General features: G+C 40.1%; 1 non-coding gene across 1 annotated transcript; it reads left to right on the top strand.

The window, feature by feature from the left end:
• The first annotated feature begins 15,867 nt into the window (after window positions 1–15,867).
• trnaw-cca (transfer RNA tryptophan (anticodon CCA)) lies at window positions 15,868–15,939 on the top strand. The gene has a single exon. It is a non-coding gene; the product is annotated as a tRNA-Trp (tRNA).

Below are 15,939 nucleotides of genomic sequence, written 5' to 3'. Positions count from 1 at the left end.
TTTCTTACCTGTTCCATGCAGAAACTGAGTGGCGTTCTGCCGCTCCTAAGACTCAAATGCAGGACATATTAAAACCTTCAAAAATGCCATTTACTGTCTCCTATACTTGTGAATTTCAAAAGATATTGCTGCCTGTCCATCGTTGCAATATCAAATGAGTGCCATTCCCTTCTGAACCAATGTTTTAAAGCGGAGAAAATCCTACTTGTAGTTACGGATTTTATATAATACTTGCTACTTTTAATCCGTGAAATCGTGAAACCATCAAGCAAAACTTGCAGGTCTGAAAATAAAGCTTTGTACTACGATAAATGCAAGTGAACTATGCAGCTTAGGAAGCTTAAGTTGCTTACACATGACTAGCCTCAAAATCTCCCAACGCTCACTTTGCCGTCGTTTTCCAACCTCAGCGTAGCGTGGTGTTCAAACCAGGCGTCGTAACACTCCGCTCAAAGTTCAAATTGGTGGAATTTCGACCCCGTTTACCGCTGACCTTTCCAAATATAACCAATGATTTTACAGTGTTACGTACTGGAACATGGGTGCTGCAACACTGGCGCATTGAATTTAAAGATCCAATCAAAGTCAAAATAGAGGACAAACTGGAGAGGCCTATACAGTGTGTGTCAGGCTTTTCAGGGTTGTATGACACCACTATGAAGTGGTACCACGACCTTGCTAAAAAAACAAAAACAAAAAACAAACAAACAAAAAACGATGCGTGGCGCAAAGTTAGCATTCGGCTGTAATAATTTATAGTAATTAGCTACCTGCCCGACATACCCAGAAGCTTCTACCTACCTGGTTATTAGATATTAGTTATTGGATATATGTTTTTGTGTTTTGTTATTTATTTGCCGAGAAAGATTGTAGAACATGGTGGAAGAGCTTGAGGGACTGATACAGAAAGGAGAAGAGGTCAGAGAGGGACATTAAAAAAAAGCTGAGGTTTCGTCTTTGCCTTATTTTTCCTCTCTACTTTTTAAAATAGTCATTACGGTTCATTTCTGTGTGAATACATATACTTCCTGTGTGAGGGGCGCTGGCCAAATTAGAGGAGTGATGTACCGTTCGTGAACGATTTGTTCATTTTGAGCTAATCCTTTGTACGACTCGGGAGTAACGAGTCGTTTCAGTGAGTGATTCGTTCTTTTTTCCATCGGCCGCGCACGCGCACCACTCGTTTTGTTCATCTGAATTGTGACAGCTACAGGATTCGCTCACGAACAGGTCTTTAGGGTCACATGCTCTGTTGAAATATACACGCACTCACTATATAGTGCCCTATATAATGTGTCGGCCATTTTGTAGTGCTGTTCGAAATCTTAACTGAAATTTTTATGACACGATATAGTGCGCTATAGAATCGTCGTGAGGCACGGCAAAATGTAGTGAACAGAAGCTGTACCCTACATCGATCGACTTCGACCATCATACATTGCAGCGTGTCTCGTTAAAGCAGAAAGTCTTTACAGACCAATCAGATGCAGATATTCTGGCGTTTGCGCAACAGAGATATTAATTACGGATATCTGGCGCATAATTATGTTGTAGCGTAACGTCCAAATAGTGTCCGAAATGTATCAGCAGCAGTCAACCTTTACCCCTAGTGAGTGTTCCATGTAGCAAACACTATATAGTGAGTGAACAAGTGAGCATTTTGAACATCGGGTCAGTCTTCCGTTCACTTGTCACATGACCACTGCATATTCTCAGTAAAGAAACGATTGATTCGTTCACGAATCATGGGTCTCAGGGTTTGAGTCTTGTTTGCGTTTCACTTGACTGCTGCATATTCTCAGTGAACTACTGATTTGTTTACGAACTGGCCTATCGGGTTTGAGTCTTTCATTCACTTATCACATACTGTAACTGCTGCATTTTGAACAACTGATTTGTTCATGACTCATTGCTATGGGTCTCCGGGTCTGAGTTTCTCGTTCTTTATTCACATGATAGGCTGCATAGGGTCAGAGTGGGAACACAATGATTTGTTCACAACTCATAACTGGGTCTTCGGGTCCGAGTCGTTCCATTATTCACGTGACAGTCTGCATAGGCTCAGAATAGAAACATGCTGATTCGTTCAAGAATCATAGTTAGCTATGGGTCACCGTGGCAAATTTTGAGTAACTTTTTGTTTACGCGCCATGTTGTGAGGATTGATCTCGAAACCTTGCACAGTGAGATGGAGGCTGTGTTTTGATTTTCTGTCATGATTCTGAAAAACGTTGGCCTGTCAGTGCTGCTGCATCAAGAACTGCCAGTAGATCACACCGTCGTTCAGGGAGAAAACTGGACAATGGAATACGTTTTTTCACCTTTCACCTAGCTCTGTTCATGATAGCAGTGCCATACTAGGGTTGTTGACCCTCAGCAACACTACTCATAATCTCAGAGGTTGCACAAAACAGATGTCATGTGATTTAACAAGTAGGTCAATAACTGCTGTTGATGAATTCATGGTTCATGTTATCCAGACGACGACATGGAACTACAAGACAGTAAAGCCAGGCCACATTACATCAGTAAATATAACTTTATTTTGAGTGTTTACAATGACCAGATTGCTTTGTTAAGGCTCTTGTTTACAATTTTTTTTACATGCCTTGTTTCTATTGTTTGTGAAGCAACTTTTTATATAAGAGCATAATAAAGCCTTTAAACGACTTTACTCTGTTTCTTCAAGTACAGAGGTCCTTTGTGAGATCACTTAACTTTATTTACGATAACTTGAGCTTGAATTTGGTCCCAAGCCCAAAACTGAACTTGAGGACTGAATTAGCAGATCTTGCACCCAGCCACTGCAAAACCGTTCATGAGCTTTTAGGAATTTATGAATTTTAAACTCTTTTTAACCTTTAAAAGTGTATGCCCTCAGTCTGAAAACGAGATCATTTACGATGTCTGGATATGTGAATGGAGGTAGTGCATCGGGGTATGTGGCTTTGGGCTATCAAGTCATATGGATCTGTTATCCTTATTAGTTTGTCCGAATACCGCTGCTTGGCATTGCGATTTAATTGCTCCTGGTAGAGAACCTTTTCTCTCTCTTTCCCCTTCTCCATCTCTTCTCTTCTCCAGCAGATTTGAATGATTTAAACAACTTTTTAGCCAAACAAAACAAAAGGCAGGTAACTACTGTAGCGGGCACAGGTGAACAGAGCGCGTTCCTCACAACATGGCGCCCACGTCCCAACATGTAACATGGCGTCACCTAACTTCACCTTCTCTCATTTCATGCCATGTAGCCCTAACCTTTTTTAAAATCAGGTTATAGATGTTGTAGGTTACAGATGTTTTATAAAGGCCTACTTTAGTGGCTAATGTTGAAATGCTGAATCGGTACTGTTCGTTTGCTTAATGTGCTCTCATCAGTTATGATATTGGGTATATTGTCTGTTAGGTTGTAAGGTATAATTTGTTAAAATTACTTGTTCCCACTATTGTAAGGTTTACGATCATGCTTTTTGTTATACGCATGTATTATGTGTCATACGTTCTATTTGTGACGTCGACTATAAAAGTGGAACGGCTACTGATAATTGTTCAGTGCTGCATGTAAGTAAGAGAGAGAGCGAAAGAGAATAAAATCGACTGCATTCAAAGATATCTTCTGCATGATCCTTTACTAATATGGAGAACAGAAATGAAAACTCAACACTGTTCATCAAGTAGTCAAACTGAGATCGTTGTCATTCTTTCGTCAACCTAGGGGTACATTATATTTGCGTTTGTATCATAGAGTGTGACTGAAACGTGACCGTTAGTTTCAGATTTGTCCGGTAAAAGAAATTCTTTCCGGACACCGGAGCGGCAAGAAAAAGTCCTAGCGGAAACCATGATTCACAAGCCTGATTCACTTTCCACAATTTGTTTCAAATGACTGATGGCTGACAAGATGCACATTCACTCATGTAAACGTTTTTTGAACGCTCATCTTTTAATTTGAACTCTCTTTACAGGTAAAAAAAAATTTATAATGCATTGTCACTCTCTTAAGTAGTGTCACTTTTGTCACCTGAATTAGATTGGGGTCATGTGAACTATCAGAAACAAAGCATCTGCCTCAGGAACGAATACAAATCAACCATCAAGTCTAATTGATTTCAGCCAATCAAAAATTACACTAAATTACATAGTAAACGATGTTTTTCAGGCAACACAGCCCTTACTAGCATTATTACACACAAAATATTGGTCAGATATTACAAAAATTTCGGCACAAAAAAAATGTAAATAGCAATTTTCCCTAAGAAGGCGACGAACTACACTAGACTATTCATAACGGTATAAATGCCAGGTGTTCTGTCGAGCTGTGCTATGATATGTGCTATCTAGAGCACAATCTTGGTTAGGGTTAGGGGCTGGGTTACACTCTGCTATCGATTCTCGACAAAGTAACACAACTCGTCAGAACCCCGGCTCCAGACCTCTTCCGTCATGTTATTGCAATCACCTCGGCGCACGAATTCAGACATTCACGTGGATATCAAAGAATAGACTATACATCCTGTGACATGTTTAATCATATTCCATTTTATCAGCGAAACTCACCCTAGTGGAAATTCCAGTTGAAAAACCAGTAGCCAGTCTATTGGGATGAACTGGTCTCTATTGGTCTCTACCGGTTTCTATTGGTTCCAACTGGTTTTTCAGATTCTATTGGTTTGCCCAGTTAAGAATACCAGTTGAAACCATTTAAAACCCGTTCTGACCAATAGAGCCATGGGCAGTGGCTGCTCCACCAGTTCAACCCAGTTGAAACCAATGGGATGTAACTGGTGTTGTCTGCTATTCATTTAAGCTGGAATCAATTGGTCTCAACTGGTCTAACAAACCCAATACCTGCACTTGGTGAGAAAGTGCTGTACATTGAATGCACTCAAAAATAATGAAATATAATGAAATGAATTGTTTGATTCATCAATTAACAACGTACAAAGTGCACTAAAGAGAATACACCGATTTTTTTTAAATGTCCAGTCATTTGTAAAACGTTTGAACCATTAGCGGCTCCAGACCTTTTCCGTCATGTTATTGCAATCACCTCGGCGCACGAATTCAGACATTCACGTGGATGTCAAAGAATAGACTATACATCCTGTGACATGTTTAATCATATTCCATTTTATCAGCGAAACTCAGAATTGGCTATAGCCCGTCATTAAATCTAAGTTGTTATTTGAGTTTAGACAGCCAATTTAAGAGACAGATAAACCTCTGGCATCTCTCGTGAATTTTAGCCACATAGACTACACTTCTTAAACTGATTTATTAATCATTGTTCTTAACGGACGTATCGTTTTCCTTACGGTCGGTGTCGTTTCACGTTTGCGATGAAGACCCCGGAAGTCGAAACTGAAAACGAAAGCTGGAGGTAAGATGAGTGGCCAATATTTTTCTCAAATCTCAAAAATTTACACAGAATAAGGAACTATTCCGTCACATATCATTTCTATACGAGTATGTACGCGTAGTTTACACCGTGCGGGAATGTTGCAATATCATGAAGTTTTGTAAAATTAGTTTGAAAAGACAAACAAACAAAAAAAACAACAACCCTGAAGATGCGTACCATTAGTTTTGCTCTGTCACAAGATTGACGTTGTTCTTCATACGACAGCTGATGTCTATCACCAGCTGTGAGAATAGAGTGAGCAGTACTATTTTGGAGTAGGGGTGTCTGGGCATGTGAACATTCTGAGCAATACCCCAAGCGCGATACACGTTGTTTCTAACATGTTGCAAGCTATTCGAAGTTACTTCTCAACCTACCTTTTCTGTCATTTCTTTCATGAACTATCCCTCCTTCTCGCTCTATATTCAGGTGCAGCACCGTGACAAGGCACGTGTACATGATCCAGTGTGTCTGAAGCGGAAAGTAGCTCTGGCCTAGAAGGCATTGTTAGAAGATTGTTTTCTGCTCCCAGAGGAGTCATTCATTATAACTGAAACATGGGACAAAGTGAAAGTAAAAGGCGTGAAGAACTGGAAATAGCTGCAGAATATGTGTTTAAAAAACTACGGGAAGAAAACATAATACCAGATGTTGGCGTTGTCAAAATCCTGTTGGACTACTCTGGTATCAAGTCATTAGAGAATCTGAAGCTACATTACCAGAGGCGTGAGCTAGAACTGGGCGACTGTGCTGCAGACTGGGCCAAGAACCTGGTGGATCGACTGGGGGAATTTACCAGTTTCCCTAAGGCAGCTGGTCTTGGAGCTTTGGTTATCTCGATTGTTATTGACGTGGCTATGGCACAGTTCAAACTGTCACAGGACAGCAATGAGGACAGTCTACGCAAGGTGTTTGCAGAGCAAAAGTCTTCCGCCGTCCGAGACTACATTGAAGAATACTTGAAAAGACACCAAATGCATTTACACAATGAAATAGAGCTGAAAAAAGACATCGAACATGTGGAACGAAATCTGAGTTTTGCTCTCACACAGCTTAAGAACTCTATGCTGGATGGACACATCGACTCTAGTGCACTCAGAATCTGGATCAACGGCTCCTTTTTTCACATCCAGATGCTGATCCACCAGGCAAGATTAACGGGTGAAACTGACGATATTCCAGCCAGGAGCGCCCTGAAAACATATGAGGAAAACCTTAAAGATTTGTCCAAAAAATACAAGCATTTTAAGGCCGGAACCTTCTCGCACCGTGCCGAAGGTTACACTAGGACTCGTCCACCATTCCACATTATCCGTGACAATGAGTCAGGGAAAACGATTTACATACCACGGTTCAGTAATCGTCTAGTCTGTCACTTCCGTATCAACAAGGAATTTGTGGACGCCATGTATTCAAGTTACTTTGAGGAAATACTGAGTTGTTTTGAGGAAACCAGAGCGAATCTGTGTCAGTTGATAGCACAAGGGGAAGGCTTCCAGCCCCCCACATATACTGGTTAAGCAGCACAGAACTATAGAAATATGGTCATTGTAAACTCTTAAGGAAACTACTCGTGCTGATGGAGATTTTGCCCAGATTTATTCCTAGCTTGTGTAAAGGCGATTCAACTACTGAAAATATGTCTACACATTATTTTTCTCACATATCAAATGCCCTGGTCTGCAGGTTTTCAAATAGTTGAATTTAAATATTCCTGAACTGACATTATTAGTGTCATTATTATTGTCTTCATCATACTCATAATCACAGCCACAGCCATACACACACACGCATATATATGTATATACACATATATACACTCAAAAAAATAACTTGTTGCATGTCAACGGGTTCCATGTAATTGTTGCGTGACAACAGGTTCCACGAAAATCTCTTGTTTATCTTGTAAATTCTGACTTCTATTAGCCATATCTCTAGTATTATATGACTGTTTAGTGTCATAGTTGGTTGCTCAGTTGAGTAAATGATACGAAGTATTAAATGTGGGACTGCAGAACTTTTCACATCATGAATTTATCATCTAATGAAGTTTATGGACATAAGCTCTGCATAGAAATGGTTAAATCAGAAATATTGTTTGTAATGTCTGCAGATAAAAGCTGTTTTAAAAGAATGTGTTTTTGCAAATTATTGTCTCAGTATTAAACATTACTATATAAAAGGGAAACTTTAAAAAATGTATGTTTCTAAAGAATGTTATTTCTGTTTTCAAACAAATGATGAACTGACATGTTTTGTGTGTGTAATCTCTGAGGTTTTCCTTGATTTAAGCAAGAAGATAACTATTTAGTTTAATTAATTTCAGGTGATCTCTCCATTGGGTAACATTGGTCAAACTGTTAAAAAAATTAGAAAGAAGCCACTAGATGGTGCTATGTATTTCCAACCACTTTAGAGCAGTGACATGGGTCTGCTCTGGAAGATTACCTCAGCATGTTGTAGCCTATGAATTTCATTTTTGACTATGATATATAACAATATGCTGCAGAAATGTCTTTACTTGTAGAGCATGGATAGCTCAGTTGGTAGAGCATCACACTTCAGGTTTAGGTGTGAGTCTGTTTGTTGCATATAGTTGTTCTAAGCTACTAACTGTGTTAATGCTGACCCTACAGGTGTGTAGCCTGATGTGTTTTAAATAAACTCTCCAACCAATCATGGACATTACTGTATGCATCCGACGACAACTAGCCTCCCTTACGTTGGTCTTACGTCAACCAGTAGTGGTAGCAGATATTGCGGCAGTTTATGACATTTTGGAAGTCTCTAAAAACATGACATCTCTTAAAAAAAAAGCCCTTCTCAGGAATTACTTTCAGTGGCTTCAAAAGAGCTATCACAATCATGTGCTTTAAATTTACCTATCTGAAATTTGGAGAAACACGTTGCAACACCACTTTGAGAAACCACAATGAGCCATTGGAATGTCATGTGAAAGCTGTAAGCAGAATGTTGTCGGAACATAGTGATTCACAATGCAGGTCTGTACCACCCTAAATCATTCTGATATTTTTGCAATATTTCTGAAGCTGCTGTGTTATCACCAGTTCCCATTTTATCTAGATCGGAATGGATCCAAACACCAAATCCCAAACACCAAAGCTTGTTTTTTACAAAGTTAACACAAACAACATCACAGTGTTGCTTTCCTCTCCCTCAGGAAACACTAATGTCTACCACAGTGCTGTTGAGCAGCTGTTCCAGCTGTTTGATGTTCACGGTGATGGATGTGTCTCACTTCTCTGTGGTTCAGACCTCATGGTGCGCCGGTAGTGTGACTGACTCCAGATCCGAAGGTTGCGTGTTCAAATCACGTCGGGGTCATTTCTTACCTAATCTACACAGAAAATGAGGAGCATCCATTGGCTCTTGCTCCTAATACTCAAATGCAAGTCACATTAAAGTGTTGCACTTTCCTGTCTCTGTATCTTGTGAACCTTGTGAATTTCAACAGATGTTACAGTTGCTGGCTGTCCACTTTTGCGTTATCACAGGAAAGATGTGCTTTTAAACTGGATGATATTCTTGAGAGCTTGTATTCCATCTTTAGAGGAAAACATGAGATCATCAGGCAAAATGTGCAGATCTGGAAATAAAGCTTTATATTACAACAAATGCAAGTGAAATATGTCACTTGTGCTGAAAACTTAGTCCACATCAAGACTTTTTGGGAATCAGGATGACACTCTCATATTTAAATTACAGGTCAGAACATGACTTTAGGGACACACAGTGGTGCAGTGGGTAACACTGTTGCCTCACAGCAAGGTCCTTGGTCCAATTTCCGGCCAGATGGCCAGGGTCCTGTCTGTGTGGACTTTTCATGTTCTCCCTCTATATGCGTGGGGTTCCGCCAGGACATGCAGGTCAGGTGAATTGGAGATACTAAACTGCCCCTAGGTGTGAATGTGTGTCTGCCTTGTGATGGACTGGCGACCTGTCCGGGGCTGGGATAGGCTCAAGCACCCCCTGCGACTGTAATTAGGATAAGCAGCTAGGGAATGAATGAATGAACATGATTTGAACCAGACATTCTCAACTGAGATAGAAATGTTAAAGGTGATTTTAGTTCATGGAAATCATCCAACTCTTTCAGGATTGATGAAGCTTTATTTAGTGAAGGTTAGGATGAAAAGGACATTAGTTCTGATATTTTTAACCATGGGATTGTCGTACCAGTCAGAGATCAGCTCAGACATTTCAAGCCAACCCTATTACAAACTGGCCTAAAACAAGTGGTGTAAAGTATGACCCTGTTGATGTTTTTAAGGTATATGGTTCCATCTTGAGGCTTATTTTGATAAAGTTCACAGATAAAGACATGTTTTTTATTTGTTTCCTTGTTTTTGATTTCTTTTACAAAGTGGAAATTCATCCAGCTCAAGTCCCTTTCATAAAATGGCGTAGTATCTGCGTATAACCTACACATATCCTCCCGTATACTTTAAATCATCTCTAGATTACCTGTGACACCTAATAAATGCTATGTAAATAGTTGTCATACTGCTGTTTAAGGAATAATGACAAGAAAAAAAAGTCTGTACATGTTCAGTAGAGATGCATTGGGAGTTAAGTGCCTTTCCCAAGGGCACTTCAGCCGTGGATGTTTTTCCTGCTGGTCCTGGGAATTGAGCCGGCGACCTTTCGGTCACAAGCTTCCCTCTACTGTTAAAAAAATTAGAAAGAAGCCACTAGATGGTGCTATGTATTTCCAACTACTTTAGAGCAGTGACATGGGTCTGCTCTGGAAGATTACCTCAGCATGTTGTAGCCTATGAATTTCATTTTTGACTATGATATATAACAATATGCTGCAGAAATATCTTTGCTTGTAGAGCATGGATAGCTCAGTTGGTAGAGCCTCACACTTCAGGTTTAGGTGTGAGTCTGTTTGTTGCATATAGTTGTTCTAAGCTACTAACTGTGTTAATGCTGACCCTACAGGTGTGTAGCCTGATGTGTTTTAAATAAACTCTCCAACCAATCATGGACATTACTGTATGCATCCGACGACAACTAGCCTCCCTTACGTTGGTCTTACGTCAACCAGTAGTGGTAGCAGATATTGCGGCAGTTTATGACATTTTGGAAGTCTCTAAAAACATGACATCTCTTAAAAAAAAAGCCCTTCTCAGGAATTACTTTCAGTGGCTTCAAAAGAGCTATCACAATCATGTGCTTTAAATTTACCTATCTGAAATTTGGAGAAACACGTTGCAACACCACTTTGAGAAACCACAATGAGCCATTGGAACGTCATGTGAAAGCTGTAAGCAGAATGTTGTCGGAACATAGTGATTCACAATGCAGGTCTGTACCACCCTAAATCATTCTGATATTTTTGCAATATTTCTGAAGCTGCTGTGTTATCACCAGTTCCCATTTTATCTAGATCGGAATGGATCCAAACACCAAATCCCAAACACCAAAGCTTGTTTTTTACAAAGTTAACACAAACAACATCACAGTGTTGCTTTCCTCTCCCTCAGGAAACACTAATGTCTACCACAGTGCTGTTGAGCAGCTGTTCCAGCTGTTTGATGTTCACGGTGATGGATGTGTCTCACTTCTCTGTGGTTCAGACCTCGTGGTGCGCCGGTAGTGTGACTGACTCCAGATCCGGAGGTTGCGTGTTCAAATCACGTCGGGGTCATTTCTTACCTAATCTACACAGAAAATGAGGAGCATCCATTGGCTCTTGCTCCTAATACCCAAATGCAAGTCACATTAAAGTGTTGCACTTTCCTGTCTCTGTATCTTGTGAACCTTGTGAATTTCAACAGATGTTACAGTTGCTGGCTGTCCACTTTTGCGTTATCACAGGAAAGATGTGCTTTTAAACTGGATGATATTCTTGAGAGCTTGTATTCCATCTTTAGAGGAAAACATGAGATCATCAGGCAAAATGTGCAGATCTGGAAATAAAGCTTTATATTACAACAAATGCAAGTGAAATATGTCACTTGTGCTGAAAACTTAGTCCACATCAAGACTTTTTGGGAATCAGGATGACACTCTCATATTTAAATTACAGGTCAGAACATGACTTTAGGGACACACAGTGGTGCAGTGGGTAACACTGTTGCCTCACAGCAAGGTCCTTGGTCCAATTTCCGGCCAGATGGCCAGGGTCCTGTCTGTGTGGACTTTTCATGTTCTCCCTCTATATGCGTGGGGTTCCGCCAGGACATGCAGGTCAGGTGAATTGGAGATACTAAACTGCCCCTAGGTGTGAATGTGTGTCTGCCTTGTGATGGACTGGCGACCTGTCCGGGGCTGGGATAGGCTCAAGCACCCCCTGCGACTGTAATTAGGATAAGCAGCTAGGGAATGAATGAATGAACATGATTTGAACCAGACATTCTCAACTGAGATAGAAATGTTAAAGGTGATTTTAGTTCATGGAAATCATCCAACTCTTTCAGGATTGATGAAGCTTTATTTAGTGAAGGTTAGGATGAAAAGGACATTAGTTCTGATATTTTTAACCATGGGATTGTCGTACCAGTCAGAGATCAGCTCAGACATTTCAAGCCAACCCTATTACAAACTGGCCTAAAACAAGTGGTGTAAAGTATGACCCTGTTGATGTTTTTAAGGTATATGGTTCCATCTTGAGGCTTATTTTGATAAAGTTCACAGATAAAGACATGTTTTTTATTTGTTTCCTTGTTTTTGATTTCTTTTACAAAGTGGAAATTCATCCAGCTCAAGTCCCTTTCATAAAATGGCGTAGTATCTGCGTATAACCTACACATATCCTCCCGTATACTTTAAATCATCTCTAGATTACCTGTGACACCTAATAAATGCTATGTAAATAGTTGTCATACTGCTGTTTAAGGAATAATGACAAGAAAAAAAAGTCTGTACATGTTCAGTAGAGATGCATTGGGAGTTAAGTGCCTTTCCCAAGGGCACTTCAGCCGTGGATGTTTTTCCTGCTGGTCCTGGGAATTGAGCCGGCGACCTTTCGGTCACAAGCTTCCCTCTACTGTTAAAAAAATTAGAAAGAAGCCACTAGATGGTGCTATGTATTTCCAACCACTTTAGAGCAGTGACATGGGTCTGCTCTGGAAGATTACCTCAGCATGTTGTAGCCTATGAATTTCATTTTTGACTATGATATATAACAATATGCTGCAGAAATATCTTTGCTTGTAGAGCATGGATAGCTCAGTTGGTAGAGCCTCACACTTCAGGTTTAGGTGTGAGTCTGTTTGTTGCATATAGTTGTTCTAAGCTACTAACTGTGTTAATGCAGACCCTACAGGTGTGTAGCCTGATGTGTTTTAAATAAACTCTCCAACCAATCATGGACATTACTGTATGCATCCGACGACAACTAGCCTCCCTTACGTTGGTCTTACGTCAACCAGTAGTGGTAGCAGATATTGCGGCAGTTTATGACATTTTGGAAGTCTCTAAAAACATGACATCTCTTAAAAAAAAAGCCCTTCTCAGGAACTACTTTCAGTGGCTTCAAAAGAGCTATCACAATCATGTGCTTTAAATTTACCTATCTGAAATTTGGAGAAACACGTTGCAACACCACTTTGAGAAACCACAATGAGCCATTGGAATGTCATGTGAAAGCTGTAAGCAGAATGTTGTCGGAACATAGTGATTCACAATGCAGGTCTGTACCACCCTAAATCATTCTGATATTTTTGCAATATTTCTGAAGCTGCTGTGTTATCACCAGTTCCCATTTTATCTAGATCGGAATGGATCCAAACACCAAATCCCAAACACCAAAGCTTGTTTTTTACAAAGTTAACACAAACAACATCACAGTGTTGCTTTCCTCTACCTCAGGAAACACTAATGTCTACCACAGTGCTGTTGAGCAGCTGTTCCAGCTGTTTGATGTTCACGGTGATGGATGTGTCTCACTTCTCTGTGGTTCAGACCTCGTGGTGCGCCGGTAGTGTGACTGACTCCAGATCCGAAGGTTGCGTGTTCAAATCACGTCGGGGTCATTTCTTACCTAATCTACACAGAAAATGAGGAGCATCCATTGGCTCTTGCTCCTAATACTCAAATGCAAGTCACATTAAAGTGTTGCACTTTCCTGTCTCTGTATCTTGTGAACCTTGTGAATTTCAACAGATGTTACAGTTGCTGGCTGTCCACTTTTGCGTTATCACAGGAAAGATGTGCTTTTAAACTGGATGATATTCTTGAGAGCTTGTATTCCATCTTTAGAGGAAAACATGAGATCATCAGGCAAAATGTGCAGATCTGGAAATAAAGCTTTATATTACAACAAATGCAAGTGAAATATGTCACTTGTGCTGAAAACTTAGTCCACATCAAGACTTTTTGGGAATCAGGATGACACTCTCATATTTAAATTACAGGTCAGAACATGACTTTAGGGACACACAGTGGTGCAGTGGGTAACACTGTTGCCTCACAGCAAGGTCCTTGGTCCAATTTCCGGCCAGATGGCCAGGGTCCTGTCTGTGTGGACTTTTCATGTTCTCCCTCTATATGCGTGGGGTTCCGCCAGGACATGCAGGTCAGGTGAATTGGAGATACTAAACTGCCCCTAGGTGTGAATGTGTGTCTGCCTTGTGATGGACTGGCGACCTGTCCGGGGCTGGGATAGGCTCAAGCACCCCCTGCGACTGTAATTAGGATAAGCAGCTAGGGAATGAATGAATGAACATGATTTGAACCAGACATTCTCAACCGAGATAGAAATGTTAAAGGTGATTTTAGTTCATGGAAATCATCCAACTCTTTCAGGATTGATGAAGCCTTATTTAGTGAAGGTTAGGATGAAAAGGACATTAGTTCTGATATTTTTAACCATGGGATTGTCGTACCAGTCAGAGATCAGCTCAGACATTTCAAGCCAACCCTATTACAAACTGGCCTAAAACAAGTGGTGTAAAGTATGACCCTGTTGATGTTTTTAAGGTTTATGGTTCCATCCTGAGGCTTATTCTGATAAAGTTCACAGATAAAGACATTTTTTTATTTGTTTCCTTGTTTTTGATTTCTTTTACAAAATGGAAATTCATCCAGCCATTGCTCGCTCAAATTTTGAAATATATCAGCGTTTTTACACACAAAGCTCTAAACAAAAAGGCAATAAAACTCCTACTCTCCTACTGTAAAATACTGTGTCCCTATTTTATTATCGGAGGGTTGTGTGCTCAAATCACACCGGGGTCGTTTCTTGCCTGTTCCACGTTACAGCACTCCTCAACTGTTGCTCTTACTGGTCTTGACAGTGTTGTACAGTGTTGAAGGTCTCTGTCTCTGCATCTTGGGACCTGTGGATTTCAGTACATATCTCAGTTGCTGGATGTCTGTCTTTGCAGTCTATCTCAAGTGCCACTCACTGCGTAACTGGTGCATTGTATAATCACATTGTATAATGTCCCGATAAATCACCAGAAGTCAGTCTATTTGTTATCCGTCTGTAGGGGAAAATGTGAGGTTGTGTAGCAAAGTTGTGAAAAATAAAGCTTTGTATTCGGTCAAATACATGTGAAACTTGCCCTGAAATTTAATCCATGTAATGGCAGTATTGTTATATTTATCCTGTGGCTGATATCGTGATTTCAGCCTGACATTCTCAACTCAAATTTCGTGATAAAAGTTGACTTTTGGGTTATCCCGAAATCACTCATTTTTCCAATTTCTTTTTTAGAAACAGTAGTTTATAAGTCAGGGTGAACATATAGTAATGTTATACTTTGTCCTGTGGTTGTGGACCCTGTCCCAACCACCATGAACTAAGTGCTTATTACATCATAATTATTTACTGAGAATTTTTCGGTCTAAAGTAAAGTTTGCTTTGTACAGGTGTCTGGCGGCAAGTGGAGGAGAGACTTTTTACATTGGAAGTTTGCTTTATACAGAAAAGCAATTGAATGATATTTTCTGAGTTATAGTAACGTGACTGAGCTTATGTTTAAGTTGTTTGTTTGGAATGTTTTGTCTCACTGCTCATCACGCTAGTTCTTATGACATGGTTTGTAATCAGGTTTTTTGTTTGTTTGTTTTTAGTTAGATGGAAGGATAAATCAAGGATAAATTGGATAAAGGGTAAGGCCACCATGACTATGCCCATGGGTCTGGTCTGGTCTGACGACAAGTAGCCCAGCCATTCCATTTATGATCAACCAGTAGAAGGCTGATGGAAACTGAGTGATTTAAAAGAAGAGGAGAGAAGATCTGGCTTCAAGTAGACTTGTTTTTTTTCTCTCTTCATGAGAAATGCTGATAGTGATTGTATACTCTCATTTGGATTATTTTTTCTTTACTGTTTTATTTATGATAGGTAGACCAAAAGCTTTTTATGGAAAGAGAAATGGCAACAGGCTCAATAAAACCATGCAGGGTGCTTTATCACTTTTACTGCTACTTTGGATGAAGACTTTTAAAGACTCATTTTCATGGACGTGTCATAAATTCTAAGGCTTCAGGACCTCGTGGCGCAACGGTAGCGCGTCTGACTCCAGATCAGAAGGTTGCGTGTTCAAATCACGTCAGGGTCA

This window comes from Chanos chanos, chromosome 15, assembly GCF_902362185.1.
Source record: "Chanos chanos chromosome 15, fChaCha1.1, whole genome shotgun sequence".
In the NCBI taxonomy this organism is placed as follows: domain Eukaryota; kingdom Metazoa; phylum Chordata; class Actinopteri; order Gonorynchiformes; family Chanidae; genus Chanos; species Chanos chanos.
Note: the sequence above shows the minus strand (reverse complement) of the source record. Positions and strands in the feature narration are given on the sequence as shown.